The sequence below is a fragment of the Mustela erminea genome, chromosome 7, assembly GCF_009829155.1.
Source record: "Mustela erminea isolate mMusErm1 chromosome 7, mMusErm1.Pri, whole genome shotgun sequence".
NCBI lineage: Eukaryota > Metazoa > Chordata > Mammalia > Carnivora > Mustelidae > Mustela > Mustela erminea.
This window is the reverse complement of record NC_045620.1, coordinates 104,369,952-104,391,107: the sequence shown is the minus strand read 5'-3', so window position 1 is coordinate 104,391,107 and position 21,156 is coordinate 104,369,952.

Genomic DNA, 21,156 nt, shown 5'->3' with positions numbered 1-21,156 from the left:
GCATTGCACTTAAATTTAGGAGACTTCTCACTTGGAGATGGATTAAGGGGTCTAAAAAGTGACAGCAACCCTTTCAGTCTGAACTGAGGTTGCTGTTCTCTACTTTGGAAGCTCAGGCTTAATTACAGAAACCTCTGGGGAGACAGGTAGGGCAGAAAATATATAGTTGTTCAGGGATTCAGCTCCTGATGGGGCTGGGAGAACCTTGCAGATAAGCTCGTTCAACCCTTTCAGACCAGGTGCTGGTACCCTAGCCAGTTACACATGCAGTCTCTAACAATACTTGATGAAGAATGAATAAGCCCGGATTGGGAATGTATTTGAAAAGATTGTGAATAATGAGGTAGGAAAGAACATTAGGGTTTGAAGCTGATGGCCAGGAAAGAATTCTTGAGATGTCTTTGGTGAAAAAAGGTTGTTTTATTAAAGCACAGGGATGGGACCCATGGGCAGGAAGAGCTGCAAAGGAGTTATGACGAGTGGCCCATTATATACTTTCAAGTTGGGAGGGGGTTAGGGAAAGAGTAAATCTCTAAGGAATTTGGAAACAAGGTTTCCAGGACCTTGAGGGGGCTAGTTACTGTTCGGAAAAGTCATTAATTACTATCTAACAAAATCATACTCAAGACCCTTCAAATGTATATCAGTGGGCCATATGCTTGGGGGGGGTGATTGTCAAAACATATCTCCAGGGGTTTCAAGATAAAGGAAAATTTTAAAGGAAATTTTTTATGTTAAAGTAGACTTACAGGATCCTGGGGAGAGGAGGGTGGTAGGTCTGGCCCTTAGCAAAGTATTGACTTTGAGGCAGTTGAGTCCCTAGAGGAATGTTACTTTGTCTGTTTCAAGGACTGGTAAATGGGCTGTAGGTAGTAAGGAAACTTAATATTGTCTCTTCTGCCTTTGTTTCCCACATCAAGTAAGTCAAGCTTTCAGGGTCACGATCCCTTTTTAAAATGCAAACAAGATGGGGCACCTGAGTGGCTCAGTGGGTTGGGCCTCTGCCTTTGGCTCAGGTCATGATCTCAGGGTCCTGGGATCAAGCCCTGCATCGGGCTGTCTGCTCAGTGGGGAGCCTGCTTCCCCCCCACCTGCCTGCCTCTTTGCCTACTTGTGATCTCTCTCTCTCTCTCTGTCAAATAAATAAATAAAAAATCTTTGGTGCACCTGGGTGGCTCAGTTGGTTAAGTGACTGCCTTTGGCTCAGGTCATGATCCTTGAGTCCTGGGATCAAGTCCAGCATCAGGCTCCCTGCTTCTCAAGCTCTCTCTCTCTCTCATTCTCTCTCTCTCAAATAAATAAATAAAATCTTAAAAAAAAGAAAATCTTTTAAAAAGATGCAAGTAATATGTTTTCTGCCTAAAATCATTTTTCTCTTAACTTTGAAAACTGGAATATTGTTTTTTATAAGAATATCCAGCTGCTACTGTATCTCTTAATATCTCCAAGAGTGATCTGACTGGTTTTTTCTCCCTAGCTCTGTTGAGATGTAATTAAAAAAAGAAACATTGTGTAAGTTTAAGGTGTACAACACAATGGTTTGCTATACATACATATCACAAAAAGATTATCACAATAAGGTTAATCAGCACATCCATCACCTCACATAATTATACATATTTACATATTTTATATTTACATATAAACATATACATATTTACAAAAACATACATATTTATCTTTTTATGGTGAGAACATTTAAAATCTACACCTTAGCCACTTTCAAGTATATGATATGGTATGGTTAACAATAGTCATCATGTTGTATGTATATTGGATTCCCAGAACTTACTCATCGTATAACTTGAAGTTTGACCAACCTCTTCCTATTCTTTTCTGTTTCTTTGAGTTTGCCTTTTTAAAAAAAAAAATATTCTACATATAGGTGAAATAATAAAGCATTTGTCTTTTTCTCTCTGACTGATTTTACTTAGTGTAATGCCCTCAAGGTCCATCATATGGTCACAATTGGCAGGATTTCTTTCTTTTTTATGACTGAATGATATTCCTTTATATATCACATTTTGACCCATTCATCTGTTGATGGACCTTGAGGTTGTTTCCATGTCTTGACTGTTGTGAATAAAGCTGCAATGAATGTGGGAGTGGAGATGCCTGAGACAGTGACTTCATTTCCTTCGGATATATACCTAGAAGGGGAAATCCTGGATCCTACGGTACTTATAGTTTTAATTTTTTGAGTAACCTCTATATCGTTTGCTTTCCATAGACGTGCTACCAATTTACATTCCTGCCAGCAGTGCTCTAGGTTTGCCTTTTCTCCACATCCTCACCAAAACTCGTTATCTCCTATCTTTTTGATGATATCCATTCTAACAAGTGTGAAGCAATTAGCTCTTGTCCTTTCGTTTTGAATTTCCCTGATGATTAGTGATGTTAGGCATCTTTTCATGTAGCTGCTGGCCATCTGAATGTCTTTTCTGGAAAAATGTCTATTGAGGTCCTCTGCCCTTTTAAAATTAGATTTTTTTTGCTATTGAGTTATAGGAGTTTCTTATATATTTTGGATATTAACCCCTTACCTGTGTTTTACAAATACCTTCTATTCTGAAGTTACCTTTTTGTTTCATTGATTGTTTCTTTTGCTGTGCAGAAGTTGCTCAGTGTGACAGTCCCCTTGTTTATTTTTGCTTTTGCTGCTTGTGCTTTTGGTGTCATATTAAAAAAAAGCCATCGCCAAGACTAGTGTCAAGGAGATTTCCCCCTATATTTTCTTACAGGAGCTTTACAGTTTCAGGTCTTACTTTTAAGTCTTTAATACATTTTGAGTTAATTTTTGTAAGTGATGTAAGATAGGGGTCTCCGGTTTCATTCCTTTGCATGTGAATATCCAGTTTTCCCAACACCATGTGTTAGAAGGACTGTCTTTTCTCCATTGAGTATTCTTGACTCCCTTGTTAAATATTAGCTGACCATATATGCATGGGCTTATTTCTGGGCTCTCAATTCTGTTCCTTTGGTCTATGTGTCTGTTTTTATGCCACTACTATACTGTTTTGATTATTACAATTTTATAGTTTAGTTTGAAATTAGGAAATGTGATACCTCAGCTTTGTGTTTCTTTCTCAAGATTGCTTTGGCTATTCGGGGTCTTTGGCGCCATAAAAATTTTAGGATCCTTCCTTCCTTCCTCCCTTCCTTCCTTCCTTCCTTCCTTCCAGAAGAGGATAAGCAGGCGGGGGAGGGGCGGAGGGAGAGGGAGAGACAGAATCCCAAGGAGGCTGCCTGCTGTGCACAGGTGGGGCTCAATCTCACGACTTGAGATTATGATACAAACCAAATCAAGAGTTGGATGCTCAAGTGACTGAACTGCCCCGGTGCCCCAGGATTTTTTTATTTCTGTAAAATATGCTACCATAATTTAAATAACTGTTGTCTTGAATCTATAGATGTCTTTAAATAGTATGGACATTTTAATAGTGTTATTATTATTATTCCAGTCCATGAACTTGAGATATCTTTCCATTTATTTGTGTTTTCCTTAATTTCTTTCATTAATGTCTCATAGTTTTAGTGTACAGATCTTTCACCTTCTTGGTTAAATTATTTCTATTTATTTTATTGTTTTTGATACTATTATAAATGGGATTATTTTCTTTATTTTTCTTTTAGATATATATTTTTAAAGCTTTTGTTTATTTCTTTGACAGAGAGGGAGATCACAAGTAAGGAGAGAAGCAGGCAGAGAGAAAGGGGGAATCAGGTTCCCTGCTGAGCAGAGAACCCAACATGGGGCTCGATCACAGGACCCTGAGATCATGACCTGAGCTGAAGGCAGAGGCTTAACCCACTGAGCCACCCAGGTGCCCCTTTCTTTTAGATACTTTGTTGTTAGTGTATCAAAATACACCAGACTTTGTTGAACTCAGAGACCAGCAAAGTACTTGCCCAGCATACTGGCCAAGGGTAACCTTCCCATTTGTAGAATGATTGAATGACTAGGTCATAAACTGTGCATAAAGCCTAGAAATGGGGCCTTCCCCACCCCTTTTGGCACATCTATATTACAGAATTTAGAGCACTGAATTGAAATCTTGCTGGTTTATTGGGGCACCTGGGTGGCCCAGTATCAGGAAGACAGGCACAAGAATGCTATCATTGGTAAGTTTTATGTTCCACAGGCAATCTAAAAGTTGCATACTGGGGGCTCTTGTGTGGCTCGGTCGGTTAGGCATCTGCCTTTCATATAGGTCATGATCCCAGGATCCTGGGATCTAGCCCTGCATCTGGCTCTCTGCTCAGTGGGGAGCCTGCTGCTCTCTCTCCCTCTGCCCCTGCCCCTGCCCCCTCAAGTTGTGGGTGTGCACACACATGTGTATTCTCTCACTCTCTCAAATAAATAAATAAATTCTTTAAAAAAAAAAGCCGCATCCTGTTCAATGCATCAATTCCTTGTGAGTTTGGTAAGCAATAGTCGGTTCCCAACTCTGAACCCTTATAAAATCGGGTGTCTAGTTCTGCAGACACTTTAGAGGCCCCAAGGAGCTTAATGGACTTTTCTGTTTTGCCTCCATGGGCTTCACTCTCTCAAGTAAGCAGTGGCTGCCAAACTTCATTGAAGGAACTACCATCTTCCTCAGAGTCCTTATGCTGGGGTCAGCAAGACCTGGAGGTCTGATAGCTCTGTGGGCTCTCCTGCCCAGAGAACACAGAGATGCTCTCAGCCTGTTGATGTGTTGAGAAGCTGAGTGGAGGAGGATGAAAGCCAGTGACAGAGAGGGAGGTATGCAAGAGACTCAAGCGTCATTTCTGAGTTAATCCTTTCTGTTTCTAAGGACTACGAGCTTGAGGTCGGAATCTCGAATCTACTTCTCCATCTTTTTGTATCCAGGATGCACAAGTTCCCATTCTTTTTGCTCAAGGGAAATTTTGGAGCCATGGGGCAATGCCCCTTGACGTAGTAGTTCCTAGTTCTGCTGTGTCTCATCCCAGGCCCAGAGCCTGGACCCCAAACCTGGCAGCATCCTGTCCATCTCAGGAAGTGAAACTTCTCATTGTGTCAGGCAAGTATGTTGCACAATGCATGTATCCAACCCCTTCTCCTCAAAGAGACTACTCAGGCCATAGCACTTCCTTCCAGTCCCTAATCAACAGAAGACTTCTCACTACAGAAATAGTTGCACTGGGGGAGGGCCTGGAAGAGTGACAATGATGTAAATGGCCATGCAGACCCATAAAAAATGGAACAAGCAGAAGTGGGGAGTTGACAATGCCAGGATGTAGTGGGAAACTCCATTTGGGGAGGACTCTTCCCTCTTGAGTCACTCAAGCCCTTCTCACCTCCAAGTCAAGTTGTCCTCTACACTGGCAGGTCATTTCTCCAAGACAGGAGAATGGCAGTTATTCAGAGCAGCAAGTGCCTTGGTAATATCTTAATATAATATCCTATATTCTCTCCTAATCTGTCTGATCTTGAACTTCTGGCTTCTCTTAGCAAGATTGACCTCCCCCAAATGGTCTTCAGTCAAGAAGACAAATGATCATGGGTCATTTCTTATATTATCATGCGTAGTTATAGTAATATCTACTCTCTGTCATGGGCCATTTTGTTCTTGTTGACTCTCTTGTACAGAAAAATGTAAAGCCATGACTGTCCCTACCATTTTCCAAGTCCCATCTCATCCTTGGCATGGACTTCCTAATATTCTTCTTCAGAATCTTATCATTTCTTTCCATCATTCCCATAGACCTTTCTGGTACCCAAAAGTGTTTAAAATGTCCTGTGTAGCCATGCCTGTCTCCATGGCTACTTCTTTCCTTTTCTTTGTTTCAGAGATTATTTCAGATTGGAGAGTCTGATTTTAGTTTTGAGACCTTTGCTTTTCTTCTTATAGCATCATCTCCATCGAGTCTGCCCCCCTCTTGGATCCAGGTACTTAGAGCAGACAGGCGGATTTCAGGAATGCTCCATTCTCCTCCCTGGTCTAGAACAAGGAGGACTCAAATATACGAGGAAGCTGCTAGGTTTGGTGAGGTATATGGTCTGCAGAGGCTTCTCCCTACTGGCTGAGTCATTATTCCACCTCTGAAAGTCCAATGAAACTTGTCCTTCCTTTGGGTTCAATAGTAAAAGCCCTTTGGTAGGTGAGTAGATGCCAGGACGTTTCTACTCTGTATCTTTCTTGCACGAATAGATATAAGATAGTCTGCCATAAACACAGGGCTCTGGTGCTGCTTATATAGGGATCTAGAAACATTATAAAGGACCAGATAGTAAATATTTTAATCTTTATGAGTCACAGGGTCTATGTTGCAACTACTCAACCCTGTCATTGTTGTGTGAAAGCAGCCATAGATAATATGTAAATGAATGGGCTTAACTGGATTTATCCTGCAGGTCATAGGATGTCGGCCCCTGTCTTACACCATTGTATTAAATCATATTTCTTGGACATAAATTTAGAAACAATACTTTAAAAAAACCCTGCCCTTTATTGAGTACCAGGCACTTTTCCCTTGTCTTATTTAGTCTTTGCAATAAACTTTAAGGTAGATAGTATTGACCCATTTCACAGATGTGAAAACTGAGACTGACAGAGTTAACTAATTACTAGTAAATGCTGGAACCATGACTCAAACATGGTTTAGTTGAATCTAAACCAGATCCTTTTTTCCTTTTTTTAAAAAAATTACTTTTAACTGTTATAAACATTTTTTTGCTCCCATCTTGTGCTGTCCACAGTGCCCATCTGCAGAATTTTTTCTCAATGATTCAACTATATTCTAAATGACATTAGTTTGGCAGACTCGTATATCTTAGAAACTGTGCCCATAAATGTTTCCACACTGTCCTCTTAGGATTAGGGTAAACTCTGTGCCCCTGTCCTTCTTCCTCTTCCCACCTGGCTGTGACATGTGTGAATTCTCTTCTTTCTCCTTCTCTCAGGGTAGCACTGGGACTTTCCAAACTGGGTATTTAGTTCTCTCTCTTCCCTTTTCTGAGTTTCTTCCTTATTCATTTTCATTTTCTCACCTGCTACTGGTAGCTCTGTTGTTTGGTTTCCTTTGTCCTTTCCTTTTTCTTTAAGACTGTTCTAGCACTATAAAAAAAGACCACTTTAGGATTATTATCCCTGGAATCATATGGTTTTTTAAAAAGTAATGCTTAAAAATACTTTGCTCCTAAAATCTCTGATGAAATACTTCTCTCCTAATCTGTCTGCAGTGTATGTATTCTACTTGCTGGTTATTACATAATTGAAGGTGATTTGGTCATTTCCTTCCAGGACTTAGTTAATTTCACTTCTCCAATTACTTCCTCCTTGTTGGCTGGAACCGAGTTTTCTATCTTCTGGGAATACAAAGTTCTTAGCAAAGCAACTCAGGACTTGTTGGGTGCAATGGTCAAGTCTAGAACCCAGACTCTAGATGGTTAATCTCCCCTAATTACTGAGCAATGTTGAATGAGGAAGTCTGATTGTGTAAAGGTATTATACAAATTCTACCCATACTCCTATACAATGCATAGATATTCCAGAATTCAGCAACTTGGGATTCCTTTCTCTCCCTGGCATTAGAGGTTGCAACCTCTTTCCGTATGTACTAATGGATCTATGAGGCTGCCACATGTGACCCATTTTTCAAAGTCGGTTTTCACAAGGGAGGATGTTTGATATGATGGTTCCAAAGTGATCGATCAAAGTTAACCGGTGGCATGTGCAAGCCGCAGGTTATATTTTAGAATTGGTAGTGATTTAAAAAATCAGGGTCCTGGGATCGAGCCCTGCATTGGGCTCTCTGCTCAGCAGGGAGCATGCTTCCTGCTTTCTCTCTTTGCCTGCCTCTCTGCCTACTTGTGATCTCTGTCTGTCAAATAAATAAAATCTTAAAAAAAAAAAAAGGGAGAAAACTTTCACTGCCCCTACCTGACTGCCTCTCTCACTGGGTAAGTCATTTTACCAGAAATTGTCCCAGTCACTGCCATCCAGGGACTCACCGTTCATTCATTAACCACCATCAGTTCTTTGAATAGGTCTTTTTTTGAGCACTTCCTGACTGCCTTGGATCTATAGATTTCTCTCCATCCTCATACTTCATTGTAAGTAATTCAAGCCCTCTCCCTTCTTACCTCGGTCATTTAAATCATTTCCTAATTAGTTTGTTTGCTGACCTGGAAACTCCATTCATCCATTCCCAACACATTAGCCAAGGGATGTCTCCACAAAGCAAATCTGGAGACATCAAGTCCTTGCTCACATCTCATTGCTGTCTCCTCTGTGGATGAGTCCAAGCTCCTGAGCATGGCAAGCAAGATCCACCATGGAATCCTCTCTTCTTCTCTCCTGCCACACACTTAAGTCCTCCCAAACTATTTGCAGTCCTTGAATGCAATAATATTCTTTCTAGCTTCCATGCTGTTGCACAATGTTTTCTTTTTGCCTGGAAACTCCTTATCCTCCTTGTTGTTTGTCCACTGCTTAATCCCTTTTTTCTTTTTTAAAGATTTTTATTTATTTATTTGAGAGAGAGTGAGAGTGAGAGAAATCACAGAGGGATAGGGAGAAGCAGAATCACTGCTGAGCATGGAGCCTGATGTGGGGCTCGATCCTAGGACCCTGAGATCATGACCTGAACCGAAGGCAGACGCTAACCAACTGAGCCATCCAGGTGCTCCTGCCTAATCCTCTGTACCATGTGCCTCTAACACCCTCTGCAAACCTCCCTCACTGTGCTTTATTTGCTTATCTCCCTTACTATTAACACACTTGTTATAGCTCTTATCTCCATGCCTGGCACATGATGGTGGTCCATGAGTGTTGGCTGACCAAATGAATGAAAGCCAGGCATGATCATGCTGCCACTCTCATGGGTTCCATCTTGAGCAACCTTCCTCTGTTTCCTTAGAAAAGAGTATCTTGGATTAAAAATAGAGACTTACCAGAAGCGCAATTTTCAACTCACAATGAACTCCTCAGTAAGCAGCCTTGTTGATAATGGAAGCAGCAGGTAGGCCCCAAAGACTCCTAGAGACTTCTGGGCCTGACTGGGGGTGTTGTCCTCTTGGAGAAGTGCAGTTCCTGCCACAAAGGCACAGTGAACACCTTGCTGCCCAGCTTGAGTCAGAGTGGTGTTCAACTGCTCCTCTAGAGCATCCTGAGCTCTTTATGAAGTCCTCTGGGATAAGGAGGTGACAGGAGTTGTCACTATCATCAGGAAGTGATAGTGTTCTCCTGCTCAGTGTTTCACCAGATGCCTGGGAGGTAAATTTCTGGAGAGACACTCCCATTTGTCCCAAAAGGCAGTTTTGAAATGTTTCTTAAGGACTTTTCCAAACTCCTCTGAGAGTTTGGGTGTTCCAGAAAGATGAAATCAGAGGTGATGACATGGTAGAGTAAGTAGCTTTTGGAATGACTTCCATCATTCCAAAATGGGAGGTGTGTGAGCATGTGCACGTGTGTGTGTGTGTGTCCATTTGTGTGTGTGTATACAGAGGAAGGAGAGGAAAACTATACCTCACACCAGGCACCATGTAAGCTGTGTGTGTGTGTGTGTGTGTGTGCGCGCGCGCACAGAGGAAGGAGAACAAAACTATACAAGACACGGTACTTGTCCTCAAGGAACTTTTGCAAATGCCTACAATTTAAGAGAATATGGCAAGTGTTATGAGGTGTATAAACTGCCATGGAGGGGTCATCTGCTCTTTCCTCTACATGTGTTCAGGGACTTGGCCAGGTCAAAGGAGGGAGAGAAACATGATTTGGCTCATTGTGAACTGAGAGTGCTCTGGGCTACCTTCTGATATCCTGTTTGTGAAATTGTGGATTCATGTTGGGAGAGTTGTTTACTTCAGAGCAGAGTGAAGGCCTGAGAGTACCAGGAAAGGCATGGAGGTGAGTACCTCCTCACTCTGGACAAGGGACTATAAGAAAGAACTGGATTGGCCTTGGCAAACGAGGTTGCAGACTCGTATCTCCATGTGGTCATTGTTGCTGTCTGACTTGGAACCCTGAAAGGAATGGATATCTACTGTCAGACATCCTAGGGAGAGGGCATGCTGGGGCAGGAGGAGGGCCCTAGTGGGTGTGGGGTAAAGCTTTCTCTATTAGGCCACATGGCAGCTAGGGCCAGGACTCTGGGACTTGGACCTGCCTGGAACTCACCCTGCGGAGTATGAGCACGGGAAGTGGGATTGAGCTGGTTGCTCACACACTGAGAAACTCCAGGAGTGAGGCAGGGAAGGAGGCCTGGGGGTAGCCACTCTGCCCGAGGCAATTTTATTTCCCTTCTTTCATCCTCAAACCTCATGTCACTGAAGGCAGGAAGGTGGTCTCAGAGATTTAAGGGACATCCCCTCTAGGACAGATGTGACAGGAAGAGTTAGGAGGTATTGTGTGCCCAGCAAAGCAGCCACCTCTAGAATGGTCCCCGAGAGCAGGGCCCTCGGTGCCTTTGCTCACTGCAGTATCCCCAGACCCTAGAGCAGTGCAGTTTCACTGACATGAATGAATGAATGTCACCAACAGCAGTCTGAGCGTGGCAGCCTGAGGTGGAAGTCAGAGGGAAGATTCTGAGACAGTGTCTTAGGGACGCTCAGAAGTTGATCACTGGGGACACATTGAGGGGGATACATTTCTGTCCTCATAATTAGGCGTAAGGCAAATTTGACCCCTACGGAAACCCAGGCATGTCGTGTGTGGTGAATGAACTGAAAGGGAGTAGTATGTGTCATTCAGAATGTACTAACCTGGCATATGGGTTATTTTGAGCTGAACGCAGTGAGATTCAAAACTCAGCTTAACCTCTCTCGTAACTACCTAAAATAATTTAGATAAGTGGCCTATACCAGAGAGAGGGCTGTTAGCAGAGAGAACTGTTATCTGAAAGACTTTTCTGTGTGGTAGGGCAAATATCTGATTACCAAACTCCTGCTCTTCTTATCTGCCTACGAATTGTCCTCCTTCCTCTGAAGCCCCAGGCCCCGACCGCTTTCCCTAGGTCAGAATGGGATACATAAACCTCAACTGCCTGCCTGCTTTGAGTCTCATATTTTTATGGGGTGCCTATACAAAGGAAATTAAATTTGCTTTTCTCCTATTAGTCTGTCTTATGTCAATTTAATTAGTAGAACAGCCAACAAACCTAGAAGAGAAGAAGGGAAATTTTGTCTGTCCGTACAGAATCCTCACCACTGACCTGACCATGTCCAGAAGCCCAACTCCACTTTCCCTCTCCCCAGAAGTCTGCTTCAGCAGGGCATCTGGAAGGTTTGTACTATGCAAAGGGAAGCATAAAGAAATGGGTGTGGGGGCCCCTGTTTCAAGACGTGATATGTAGGGGACTGACTATCTGCACTGGGGAATAATGATAGGGCTCTGAGTGCCCAGGTGGCTCTCCAGGTGGCTGACATTGTTTGCCTTCAGCTGGGGCCTGTCCATGTCTGTGATTTCTGGATGCTTGTGAACTGGGGAGTGTGGGGTTTATAGCTGTACTTGTGATGGACTCTACATGCCCCTCTTTAGGGCAAAGGCTCCCCCCATGTCCCTATATGTCCCCCTATGTCTCCTATTTCTATTTGGGGTAAAAATCCATGTGACCTCTGCATGCCTTAGTATGAAGTTATTGGTTGGTTAGGTGGGGTCTCCTTTGTTGAGGCCTTTCCAAGGCTCGTGCAGCCCAGGCCTTGCTGGTACTTTCTTCATCTCTCAGCCCTCTTCCTCTTGCTCACTACATCTAGAGTACCAGGCCTTCTGTCTGATCCTTGGCTTGGCAGTCTTGCCCCTAATTTGGGGGCAAGTTGGTTTATCTTTCTCTCATCAGGGTCTCCCTCGGCCCCCAGCTCTCATTCTGTCTCCAGCTCTAGCCACTCTCTCTCTCTTTTAAAATTTATTATTCAAGTATAGGCAGAATGCAATGTTATATTAGTTCCAAGTGTATAACATAGTGATTTGGCAATTCTATACATTATGTAATACTTACCATGATAAGTGTAGTTACCATCTGTCAACTTACAATGTCCTATAATTTTATTGACTATGTTCCTTATGTTGTATTTCCCATCCTTGTGACTTTTTAAATTTTATTTTAATTTATTTTTATTTTATTAACATATAACGTATTATTAGCCCCAGGCGTACAGGTCTATGAATTGTTAGGCTTACACACTTCACGGCACTCACCATAGCACATACCCTCCTCAATGTCCATAACCCAACCACCCTCTCCCTACCCCACTCCCTTCAGCAACCCTCAGTTTGTTTTGTGAGATTAAGAGTCTCTTATGGTTTATCTCCCTCCTGATTCCATCTTGTTTCATTTTTCCCTTCTCTACCCTCCAAATCCCCCACTGCCTCTCAAATTCCTCATATCAAGGAGATCATATGATGATTGTCTTTCTCTGACTTATTTCGCTCAGCATTATACCCTTTAGTTCCATCCACATCATTGCAAATGGTAAGATTTCATTTCTTTTGATGGCTGCATAGTATTCCATTATATATATGTATACCACATCTTCTTTATCCATCATCTATTGATGGACACCTAGGCTCTTTCCATAGTTTGGCTATTGTGGATATTGCTTTTATGAACATTCGGGTGCATGTGCACCTTCAGATCACTCCATTTGTATCTTTAGGGTAAATACCCAGTAGTGCGATTGCTGGGTCGTAGGGTAGCTGTATTTTCGACAGTTTGAGGAACCTCCACACTGTTTTCCAGAGTGGTTGCACCAGCTTGCATTTCTATCAACAGTTTAGGAGGGTTCCCCTTTCCCTGCATCCTTGCCAGCATCTGTCATTTCCTGACTTGTTAATTTTAGCCATTCTGATTGGTGTGAGGTATCTCAGTGTGGTTTTGATTTGTATTTCCCTGATGCAGAGTGATGTTGAGCACTTTTTCATGTGTCTGTTGGCCATCTGGATGTCTTCTTTGCAGAAATGTCTGTTCATGTCCTTTGCCCATTTCTCGATTGGATTATTTGTTCTTTGGGTGTTCACTTTTTAAATTTTATAACTGAAAGTTTAGACCTCTTAATCCCCTCCAGCTATTTCACTTATCCCATCAACTCTCTCCCTTCCTGGCAACCAGTTAGTTCTCTGTATTTACAAGTCTGTTTCCCTTTTTTTGTTTATTTTGTTTTTTAGATTCTACATATGGAAATGTAAGTGATGTCATATTGTATTTATCTTTCTCTGTCTGGCTATGCTTAGCATAATGCCCTCTAGGTTCATCCATGTTGTTGTAAATGGCAAGATCTCATCCTTTTTTTATGACTGAGCACTATTCTGTCACATATATTCATATATAATATGTATACACACATATATAATATATATATATCACATTTTTAATAAAACTGGACAGCTACATGAAGAAGAATGAAACTGGACCATTGTATTATACCACACACAAAAATAAACTCAACATGGATTAAAGACCTAAATGTGGGACCTGAAGCCATAAAACTATAAATGAAAAGGCAGTAATCTTTTAGATTACTAAAAGCATATTTATGGATATATCTCCTCAGGTCAGGAAGACGAAAACAAAGATAAACAATGGGACTGCACCAAAATAAAAAGTTCTGGCCGCTCATTAGCATTTTACTCCTGTGTATTTTCTTCTTGCTTATCTGTTGTTTGCTGACAGATTGCTCCACTAGCCTGTGGGCATGAGGAGCATGCAGCTCCTGTAGTCTTACTACTATTGTGTCCCCAGGCCAGGGTGGGTGATTTTGATTTTTGAGTGGCAGTTGAGCAAATGAGCCATCTAGCTCCTGTCTCAGGTTTCACTCCATGCTTTCCAAAGAATGCAGGCCCCCCAAAATTAGAGTCATTTGGTTCAGTGCCTTTGGGTGTGTGGTTTGTGCCCCTGGCTCCTGCCTGGTAGAGTGTGCTGCTCTGACCGGCTGCATAGGTGCCCTTGCCCTCTCTTTCTTCTCACTTCCTCTTGGCAGTTCCTTCTGAAATTGCTTGTTCAGTGTAGAGCGTGACCTTGCCCAACAGGATTCTGCTCCACACGGGCTTAAGAAAACCGAGAACTCTTGCTTGGATCTCTCCTACTGAGCTCCTGAAGTCAGTTTATAGGTGAGGAATGAGACTACCCTGGGGTCAAACCGCAGATCAGGCAGGTTGCAGACTCTTGTACAGGTGCTCAGTTTCTGGTGTGAGTTCCCCCCTACACTGGGTGTTCAGGTGGAGAGAGGGCAAGGTATTGCTTTGTGCTCCTGAGGAAGCACTGGACTGAAATCTCAGCCAAGGGCCACATTATTTAGAGGAAGTGGCTCAGCCAGTCCTGACACTGGGAGTTGGCCCCTGCCTGATTGTCCTATTGCAAATGGCTTAATGGACAAGGGGACTAGACTGGTATTAGTGGAGATGTGGGGAAAAGGGAATAAGCCCACAATATTTTCTCTGAACCCACAGCAGCCTTGTTGGCTTTAACACAGATTGTTTAACTGTCAGCACTTAGCTCTTACATTATCCTATGGACAACCAGATCTCAGGAGTCAGAGTTTGTGAATTCTGGCAAGTTCCTTGACTCTCTCTTTACTGAGATTGATTCCTCAGGAGACCCCATTTTAAAGTATCAAGGATACAGTAGGATTCACCTTAGTCTCACTTTGTTCATTGGACAAGGAAATTTGCTCTTCTTTTAAGTACTAGTCATATGGAAAGCAATCCTACAAATAAGCAAACAAACTCATGTCAGTACCCAGAACAGAACTTTTCAATTTAGTTTTCCCCAAGTAATAAGCCTCCTTGTTGCTTAGTAGGGAGCTGCTTTGAGTGTGACTGTTTGGGAACACATCTGACCTTCCCCTCCAGTCTTAAAGTTCCTAGAGGACCATGACAAAATCAGCCACTTCTTCTCCTATGACACTTTGCTTATGTTGAGCCCTCAGGAGAGGGAGAGGGAATTATCACTGGAATGAGGGATTCCAGGAGGCATTCAGTAGGTGAGTCAGAAAGACCAAAGAGGGAATCAGATGAAGCTCTACCCTCCTAGCCTAATCTCTGAAGGTCACTCATCTTCCTGACCAGATGTCCTTAAGTTAAAATGACGACAACAAAACCTAGCTCTCAAGGTTGTAACACAGATAAACAAAGTCCCTTATGTGAAAGTGTCTATCACAGAGGTGGACCATGGCTGACACACAGGAAATACTAGTTTGCCTCCCTTCCTCCTCCTTTCTTCCCTTTCTACTGAGAGTAGCCTCCTTTTCACCTTTGCCACAGAATCTCTGATAATAGTGGTAATCCAACAGGGCTCACTGGTTATGTGTGAGTATGTGTGCATTAGGACTGGAAAGTGTCAACTGGCAACTTTCTTTCATAAAGAACTCACTTGGCCTGGGGCTGCAGTGGGGATGGAGAATATTGTTCCCCAGTATGCATCGTTGTCCCTTTGTTTCATTGGTTCCTTGGAGCATTTGTCCAAATGGAGCCCCTCAGTGGGCTCACCAGATACAGATGTCCTGAGTTTCCCAGCACCCTTAACAATTTAGCATCATCTATTCCCTAAAAGTGTAATTGCTTTCCATACAGTATTTCCAGTATTGCTAGGAATACAAAGATGGATTAAACATGGGTGCTTCTCTTCAGGGCACTTATCTTGAATACAAAAAATTAATAGTAGGTGCTGAGAAGAGGCACTCCTTTTTGCCACCCTCAAGGCTGCTTACCTCTTGGAAAGACTCCATTTAGGCAATCATGCACACAGACATCCTTCTTTCTGACCACAGCCTTCCTGCTTTCTCACCCCCATACTCTCAAAGCATCAATTATTCACCCTTATCAGGACAACTAGCCCACAAACATCCCCCCTTCTCTATCTGTCCTTCTACTTTTGCTTCCTTTTTAGCCATTTTAGTTAATATGCTCCATCTTCTCAACCATTTTCTTGCTGATCTTCTCAGCAGCCTTTCCCTTTTTCTCCCCTAGCATTTCCTAGGCAAAACCCCAGTCCTGCTTATATTGATGGTCTGCTTTTTCCGCATCTCTCTTGAGGCTACTGGGGACTGTTGGAGAAAACTGTCTGGCTTACAGATGACTGCCTCCTGGATGCATGGGCACCACTACCCACTGGGCTCTGACATTGTTTGGCAGTCCTATGAAGATCTCCTAGTGTGCTGTGCAGAGAAGTCATTTCAAATACTCACCACTGACCTCAAATCCTGACCCTACCTCTGTCCCTCATACTTAGTCCTTGAAAAATCGACACCATCATATGAGAGCTCCCACAGCATTTCCTTTTTTTTTTTTTTTTTTAAAGATTTTATTTATTAGAGAGAGACAGCATGAGCAGGGGCTGGGGTGAAGCAGAGGGGAAGGGAGAAGCAGACTCACTGCTGATTGAGGAGCCTGACCTGTGGCTGTATCCCAGGACCCTGGGATCATGACCTGAGCCAGAGGCAGATGCTTAACTGACTGAGCCACCCAGTTGTTGGAATAGTGGAGGCTTTTTATCCTACATGGGCTCTTTCTTCTACCCAGGCCTGCAACCTCTTGACCCACTGTTGTATAATAAAGAGTGTATCTGTTTTTTGCCCCAGATTCCTATCAGGGAACTTCTTGAAACTCTTGGAATTTTTGATTCTTGGCAGTGCCCTTAGATAACTTTAGGTGGGAGGCTAGTCTCCAGAAAGACCAACCATGTAATTAGAAGATTGGGGCTTTGAGTCACATGATGGTATTAGTCAACTCTTCCTCCCAGCCTCCTGAGAGTGAAGAGGAGGGGGACTGGAGGTTGAGTTCACTCGCATGGGCAAAGATTTAATCAATTATACCTACATGATGAGATCCCAGAAAAACTCTGGACACTGGAGCTTGGATAGGTTTCCTTTTTGTTGAACACAGTGATGTACTGGGAGAGTGATGTGTCCTGATTCCACATGGAGAGGGTACGGAAACTCCGTTCCCTCCCAGACCTCCTCCTCTATATCTTGGCATTTGGCTGGTTCTCCTGATTTGTATCCTATTTAATAAAATAATAATAATATCAGCACTTTCCTGAATTCTGTGAATCTTTCTAACTAATTAAAAAACCTGAGAGGGTCTTGGGAACTTCTGAATTTATAACCAGTTAATCAGAAATGTGGGTGGTCGCTGGTCAGGACAGTCTTATTGGGGACTATGACCTTTAACTTGTGGGTTCTGCACTAACTCTGGATGGTTATTGCTAGAATTGAATTGAAGTATACCCAGTTAGAGTTGAAATGGAATACTCATCTTCTCAAGGACCTTGCTGTTAGTATCTTTCTCCCTCATTTTTGACCCTTTACTCTCTACTGGCTCCTTTTTACCAAACCCTCTTGTGCCTTGCTTATATGAATTAAAACGAAACAAAATAAAACAAAACTGCTTTGTTTCTCTTAAAAAAGTACCTTCACTTGTTTCCCCTCCCACTCCTTAGGCCTCAACGCTTTTGCTTCCTCCCTCCGTTTGATTGTAACTTCTCTCATGAAGGCCATCCTTGTCCCTAGAGTCAGTGATCATTTTCAGCCTTTAAAAACAAAAAACAGAAAACAAAAAACAAACAAACAAAAAAACTTGACTTCTCGGTGGTATTTCACACAATTGATCTTTTTTTTCCTCAAACTACAATCCCCTATTGCCTCAGTTCTTCAATATTACCCAGCTTTTCCTTCTGTCATTCCTTTCCCAGTCATCTATCTAGTCTTCTTCTGTCTGTCTCTTAACTACGCCAAACTGTTCCACTTCTCACCCTCTTTTTTGATTTCTAGTCTATGAAAGTCTCACCCTCCACCCAGAGACCTAGAGCATCATCTTGACCCCTTCACCACTCTAACCTCATGTCTAATGAACTATCATGCTTGGTTTCCTTTTACTTTTCAAGTACCTCATGTCTCCGTGCATTTACACCCTCTGTTTCTATTGCTCCCCAGTCCACATGAAAACCTCTGGTTCACTTCCTCTTTAGACTCCATGCTTCTAGTTGTGTGACTGTCCAACCCATTCTCCACCGTATAGCTAGAGTAAAATTTCTAGAACAGACACAATTATGTAGAGCCAGAGCCTATGTGGAACCTGCCCAATGGCAAATGCCATGACTTTTTGTTGAATGACTATTATGTCCTTGCTGAAGACCCTTCAGTAGTTTCCCATGGCTCTTAGAGTCCAATCTCCTGGGCACAGTTTGTAGCCCTCTTGACCTGGCCCTTGCACACACCCCTTTTCTTGCCTTGAATGTATCATGCTCACCCTCCCTCTACCTGCAACACCCTTCCCTTCCTTTGGCCAGTAACTGTTATTCATCCCTTACATCTCAGCCTTCATGGGCTCTTTCCTGCCCCACCTGCCATAGGTCCTAGTCACTTCCTGCTCCACCTATTATATACTTATTACATTGTATTGCAATTGTTTGCAGTGCTGATTTACATACCCACTAGCAGTATCTCAACATCCCCATCACTCTACATTCTTGGCAACACTTAATGTAGCCAAACTTTTAAAAATTTTGACAATCCATTTGGTGTAAAATGGTATCTTACTACACTTTAATTTCTATTTCTCTAATTTTTAATGAGGTAGAGCATCTTTTCAAATGTTTCTTAGCCATTTGTATTTACTCTTCTATGAAATGCATATATGTTTTCCTGCTGGATTTTTTCTTATTTATTTGTAGGAGTTCTTTATATATTCTAAATACCAATCTTTTGTGACAAATTTTATGTTATAAATTTTATATCCCAGTTTGTGGCTTGTTTTTCCACTTTTTTTTTTTTTTTAAGATTTCATTTACCTATTTGACAGAGAGAAATCACAGTAGACAGAGAGGCAGGCAGAGAGAGAGAGGGAAGCAGGCTCCCTGCTGAACAAACAGCCCGATGCGGGACTCGATCCCAGGACCCCGAGATCATGACCCGAGCCGAAGGCAGCGGCCCAACCCACTGAGCCACCCAGGTGCCCCTGTTTTTCCACTTTTTAATGGCATATTTTAAATGAAAAAGTTTTATTTCTTTTGTAAACATATAATGTATTATTAGCCCCAGGGGTACAGGTCTGTGAATCACCAGGTTTACAGACTTCACAGCACTCACCATAACACATACCCTCCCCAGTGTCTATAACCCCACCACCCTCTCCCTACCACCCCCTCCCAGCAACCCTCAGTTTGTTTTGTGAGATTAAGAGTCTCCTATGGTTTGTCTCCCTCCCAATCCCATCTTGTTTCATTGATTCTTTTATTATCCCCCAGGCCCCCTCATGTTGTATCTCCACTTCCTCATATCAGGGAGATCATATGATAGTTGTCTTTCTCTGATTGACTTATTTCGCTAAGCATAATACCTTTAAAGAAAAATTTTTACATTTAAAATGAGGTCAAATTGATCAGTTTCCCATTTATGGTTTATGCCTTTGGTGTCTTGTTTAAGAAATTTCTCCCTGCCCCAAATCACAAAGATATTCTACTATATTTTGTTCTGTAAGTTTAAAAGTTTTGTCTTTTCACATTTGTGCCTTTATTACATTTAAGAATAGCTGCAAAAGGGCAAGAGGTATGGTCTGATTTCATGCTGATCACCAGAGCTCTGTGTAGTGACTGGTACCCAGTAAGGGATCAGTGACTGAATGAATGATTGAATGACGGAAGGTAGAAACAGAGTGGTGTGGGAATTCAGAGGGAGCAAGAGGTACTGTTGAAAGGTGAAGGAGATCAAGTAAGATAGTGGTTCTTAATCCTGGGTCTACACTGGGGTTCCCTGGAGACCATTAAAATGTAGAGGGCTCCACCCCAGAAACTCTTTGTGATTGGTCTGAGCCATGGCCCGGGCATCAAGTGATCCTAGTGAGGGGTCAGGGCTGAGGGCCGTTGGATTTGGAGGTAAAATAATATTGTAGTCAAGGGAAGAGGATCTGGGCTCAGCACACCTGGGCTTGAATTTAGCCTTGTCACTGACTAGCTGTGTGCTCTTATACTGTTTGAACCTGCTTCTTTACCTACAAAATGGATGTAGTAACACCTATGTGCCAGGGTGGTTGTGAGAGTTAGAGGAGATAAATGTGTTCCCAGAACCAAGTGTGTTCTTAAAGATCTGTTGCATTTGTTTGTTTGTTTGTTTATGTTTTTCACAGAGGCGATGACATTTGAGCCAGACCTTGATGCCTGGGTGAGACACAAATATGTGGTGATTTGAGAGAGAAGGTCAAGTCAGGTGGAAGATTCAAGGGGGTGGCAGAGGGAAGACATGTTCAGGAGGAGTTAGCAGGCCAGTTAGCATCTGCAGAAAGTGCAATAAAGAGAAGAGTGGGGAATCTGCAAGGGGAGACAGGTAGTGAACAGGTGCCAAGGGTACAGCTTTTCAGGGGTTCCTATGGGCACTGTTGTCTTCCCAAATCTCCAGCCTAGCCATAAGTGAACAAGGATTCTGGATTCTCTCTCTCTTTGTTTCTCCCTTCATTCCCTAGAATAGAGCAGTGACTGGCTTTTAGGAGGAAAGTTAAGACAGGGTCACGGTGAGGATCAGGAAAAAAGAATGCTCTGCTTGTTCTCTTATTGAGTTCTTACTTTAGTGTCTATTAAGGCAATCTAGTCTAGGGCAATGCCCAGTGGAGATTATTCTCTTTCCCTCTCCCATATGCCTAGATTATCTTTGTTTTCCATCTCTATTCTGTTATTTATCATATTTGTCCTCTAGCACAGTATTTCATGTCCTGTCTGCCTTTCCTCTTTTCTAGATTCCAGCTGTTCCTGGAGGTTTAGATCATTTCCTTGTTATTTTCTTGTCCTCCAGAGCACAATGAGTGCTTAATAAATGGTTATTGATTTGAATCAAATCTTGTTTAAATGGTTATGTTTCACATCTAATTGGCTCCTGGATCATTGCATTTCTTTCTAGCATAACCAGAGATGGGGAACCATATCAAAGGCAGGACTATGCCTTGTAGAAATGCATGAAACCCTCTCCCTGACAGCTGAAAAAGAGCATGGAAAGGTGCAAAAACAAAACTTCCACTTTTGGAAATGTAAAAATGTGACACTTATCACACTTAGGTGTATTTTACCATGAAGTTATTGTTGGTGTCTTATGACTGCATTGTTTACCCAAATATGGATTTATCCTCCTGTATCAGGAGCTGAGGACAGAAATGTTGTTGATACAGATTCTTGATAAGGAGGCCAGTATTCAGAGAATTTCTATAATGCAGTTTTTTTTTTGTTAAGATTTTATTT